The following is a 5000-nucleotide window of genomic DNA, read 5'->3' as shown; positions in this document are numbered from 1 at the left end:
GCCCTAAGAGTGTTTATATAGAACCCTAATAAGAATCCACCTCCTTTTAGGTTTCCCAAAACACCCTTTAGAATAAGATTTAGGGAAATAGTCGAAAATAGCAACTATTGATATTTTCTCAATTCCCTAAGGAGATGACGTCCAAACCCAGCCAAAATTGGCAGATTTAATGTTCATAACATAAGGAAACGTCCCTCCAAAAATCAGCCCAATCCGAGCCCTAAAAGTGCCCGAATCGGCCTAGGCCCAAAAACCCTGCTTTTGGCCTTTTTGTACTATCTTTGCCTAATTCCTTTTTTAGGCCTATGAGATATGTTTATGGGACACTCCCATGATTATATCTCACTCCCACTAGTCATATCCTAGATCAATTTGTCACTCTTATGTGTAACCCGTTGTAGGATCCGATCGAAGTTAGCCGCGAATTACTTCGTAATTCGACGATCGTAGTTGGTCTCTAGCTACAACTCTACGATCCCTAAATCAATCGGACTTGATGATCTTCCACATCAATTGTCCTATCCGACAAATTGTTCGCATTGTCACCTTGGTCGAAGGACATCTCCTTCAACTCCTTCAGACTCCCACTTGGACTTAGAACAAGTGCAATGCCTCGATTCCCGTGTCAATTTAGTATCCCATCTGATACGTCACGTCATTCAGACTTTCTTGATATCCGAGTACAACTGTAAAAGACAAACGATTAACTTTTAATCCGTTTGAGCGCGGCCACGCATTTTCAGTTGCTACTCATCAAGTGGCCTTGAGACACTTTGTACCTAATGTGATTAGGGTGACACAATCCATTCTTGCGCTCCCACTTAACTTCATGTCTATCCTGTCCTTCCCAGTGTCCGCCTTTATAACCTCCTTTTACGGCGCGGCGTTTAACGGAACCAAAGTCGGGCATTCCTTACATAAGATGAGTGGAGCACTCATGTTTTGAGGAATCTCTCCAATTGTCTTTATGAGAAGTATTGACGTTCATCACGAGTGATGTACTTCTCATTTGAGGGTTATCCAGTGTATAAACCTTTTACACACTCACGTAGTCGAATAGAATATACTATTCCTATAGCCCATGAAACTGCGCTATCCCATCGACTCCCGTGCTAGTCTTCGTGAGTCATTGTTGTCCATGCAATGACCTGGACCAGGGATTTGATAATAAATATTCCAAGTTCACTTAATAGGGTTTCATTCATCAGATCACGTATCTGACAAACCTATTCGGAATGTTTTATCATCAATGGACTGTCGTTTAAATACTAAACCAAATTTAGACGACTTGTGAAATAACTCTATTATTTCTGATAACGAGAGTTGTAAATCTGAGCCTCTTCCGTAAAACTCTTTTTACCCACTCATTTTTACTCGTCGAGGTTTAAAATTATACCTCATGCCTTAGACTGTGTATGACTCTCATACTATGTCTTAGGTGACAGTTCAGTTTGACTACCGTGGTAGTCGGTTTTAAACTTTGCTAATTATCAATTAATTTGAAGACGGTTATCTTCAACCTTGATAATTTCTAATAACTTTTACTAGAGTTAAGGCTTTTAATTCTTTATGTAGTATTTGCAACAGTTCCCGGCTTAAACACTTTTAGCCTACTTTCCTTCCATGTCTGAAAGTTTGCTACGATGACATGTTCAATTTTGTACTACTTCATCCTTTAACCTTCTAGGATGTACTAAGTAGTGTTTCGGTTTTCCAATCCGAATTCGGATGTTTAAATGCTAATCATGTCCAACATGATTGACTTTATGTTTTCGAACATAAATGTCTCTCTCATGCGTGCTAGCTCATCGGTGTCTTTTCAGACTCCGATTTTTGCAACGCCCTCTGTCATGAGTTTTTGGGTCGAAATTCTTTTAGACTTTCCGAGTCTTAGATTTTCTGTTTCGGATCTCAAGCATCTCAGCGTACTGAGTCTCTCTAATCCTATCATCCTTTTGATCTATGCTTATAGATCTTCAGATGCCCAAAATGGCATTTTATCCTTTTGTGTGTGGTCCTTTATTGAGTCAGTTCGTTACTGTTATACAACACCTTATGTCGTACTCAATCTTTTGTATGTACTCTGCATACGGACCCGGAAGGTTTGTTTACTCCCACTTACCTTCTTGAAACTCGTGATTCAAGATTTTCTTCATTCTCCAGGAATCAAATTTCTCTGATTGCCTTTTAAATCGAAGATTCTAACTCTTGCGTGCTTTTAATCCGTCGATAGATTTCTGAAGCATGCTTGTGGACATAACTTGATTGGAAGAATCTTTATTCTTCTTGTCTCGTTTCGGGAAACACGAATGTTTCCATCCTTCTCAGTTTTCTATTTTGGAAAACCAATTTAGGTCTTTTGTTGACTTAAATTATCAAGCTTCATGTCTTGACGAGATATGGATTCCACGATGATTTTGGCTTCTAGCCAAAATCTAGAGTCAGTTTCCGTTTCTGCGCAGGTCTTTTATCTCTTCAGAAATAACCTTTATTTTCTGTGTCATTGAGATTTGACCTTTTAGGGCTTTTGAACAACAATTTGGAATTTTCTCAATTACTTTAAGATATTCCTTTAGAGACACTTTCACTTGTTTTGAGAGTTCTCCGGCGAATGACATTCGCTTTTGTGCGGTGGGTTTATAAGATCATGTCTTTAACCTTTCCTTTTCCGAGGAGCCGCAGTTTGTTGCTCTTGGTCGACTTTAATCGTCTTGTACAAGTTTCATGATTGTTCTTCATGACCCTCCATGATTTTTCTCATGATCGAATTAATCGACTTGTACTTTTCTCCCACTTATTCTTGTAATAATTAGTGCTTTTCTCCCAGACTACTAGGTGTGCTAATTATTAGAAGAATACTATCATGAGCAACAAACACTTTGTTCTCTTGATTGGTTATGGAAGAAGCCCAAATTTCTTTCAAAAAGAAATTGCGTCAGATATTAGCTAGTTTTGTAATGCTTTTACAAGCTTAGCTGTTAGACGGACTTTGGTAAGTGTGAAAACAATCGTTTATAGAATATGTCCCAAAATATTCGGAAGACTGGCTTAAACCCATCTTTGATCGAATTATGCATAGCAATGTTCGATTACTCCCACTGAATCCACCATCCCTCAGATGTGTTCCATGGAGCGAGTTGGGAAACGTTTTCTCAACTCCTTTGATGGTTATTTAGTATTTGACTCAAGTTTTTATCACTCCAATATAATCGGATGACTTAAACTCTCTTGTCAAAATGATTCTTTTACTTCGGTTTGTACTTTGTTTGAACCTTTCAAACATTCCGACTTATACTTTATGATTTGTACGTTTCCATACTTCATGAAGTTGTCAGAGTACGTATTTGAAGTTTCTCTCGTTAGCTTCTGCAAGTAAACTTATAGGTCTGCATAACACTGTATGAGTCCTGATAGATTACCAGTCTCTATGCCTTTTGAAAAGGGTGACTTTGTCAATTCAGTCCTTAAGACCCAATTGACAATGCTGAAGTTTAATGAGTTTGAATCTCTTGATTTTAGCCATTATCAATGTTAACCTTCAGTTAATTTTACCACTGGTTTAAAACATCATATGTTTCTAGAAGAACAAAATAATCACTATTAAGTTCTAAGCTAGATCAGTGTCTAAAAGAAGATTTTGATCCCTTTCAGCATCCCTAGCATTACTGCTTCTGCTCCCTCTTGGATCTTTACTTCTTTTAGTCAAGTATGTAATTCCCTTCAGCTCCCACTGAGCCGCTCACCTGGTCTTAAATACCTGATGAAGGAATTTTACGATACTTGTTTTTAACTTTGTTAGCAAGGATACGGAACCGGAATTCATAATTCCATTCCTTTTGTCCTCCAGGTGCTAAAGGTAGTTTCCTTTTAAATGGTCTAGCCATTGTTTTAGAAATATTCACAGTAATGAGGAATACTCTTGATCATGTACTCGGCAACTGCTTTTCTTTGATCAAATGTTTTTCTCACTTGACTGATCCTTTTGCCCTTTTGAATCTCAAGATCTCTTTCTTAGATTCTTTGTACCAAATCTCAAGAACCTTTCTTAGACTGGATATTCCCGTATGTTCTGCTCAGTTTGTTTGTAACAACCTGAGTGACTCATCTAAGGTCTTTATCAATCTTTGTTCAATTGAATTGGGTGATAGATGTATTCTGTTGTCTTCCCTTAGGATGACTTTCAGATTGCCTTGGAGGTCTCGTACCTCTCCATTTATGACTTCTGTAGGAATTTCTTCCTTAGTTTGTCTTAATGGTTATGCTAGCATTCATTACTCTTCCAAAGAGAATGTTATACGATTGCTTGCAAATGGCTTTTGACCTTCTCTTGTATGAGTCAACATTGGGATTGGGTATTCTAGTGACCTTCCTTTTGAATCTGAGAACTATTCTCGGATTCATTCTTCCATTCTAGGAAGTGGATCAGCACCTCCCTTAGGTGTGATTCAATGTTGAAATCGTTTGTGTCATCTTAAAACTACATAAAGAAATGGCAAAGTTTTAAAACTCGTTATCGTTTTTGAAAAACTTAGTTTTCCCACATTATTCAATAAAAATCGTCCCCGATTGAATAAGTGATTCCAAGACCCCAGTTCTTCGGAGTAAAGCGGACGAAGGCCCTACCCTTTGACTCCGTCGTTCCGGGTGAGTGAACTACTTCACTGATCATACCTTATGACTCTTGGTTGATAGATTTCATTAATGAATGACTAATCTATCCTTTTGCCTCGAGTATCCAAGACTCTCTTGCTGATCTCGTTGAGTAGAACCATTTAGACGTGTAGGCCTCTTCTATAGACCTACCCGCATTGTCCCAAGGTAGAGGAGGTACTCTGCGAAGGCCGACCCACCTTCCTCGAACAAGGGCGCAACGAGTGTCTTAATCTGGATAGGCGATTACTCAAGATTACTTTTGGGGACTTTTACGCTAGTCTGGCGTTTGTTATAGTGAACTATTTAGCCTAACTAACATCCACGACATAAAGCGTAAATAAGTAAGT

This window comes from Eschscholzia californica, unplaced genomic scaffold, assembly GCF_041429995.1.
Source record: "Eschscholzia californica isolate CP2 unplaced genomic scaffold, dmEscCali1.0.p SCAF_43, whole genome shotgun sequence".
In the NCBI taxonomy this organism is placed as follows: domain Eukaryota; kingdom Viridiplantae; phylum Streptophyta; class Magnoliopsida; order Ranunculales; family Papaveraceae; genus Eschscholzia; species Eschscholzia californica.
The sequence above is the reverse complement of the archived record's forward strand: the minus strand, read 5'-3'. Positions refer to the sequence as shown.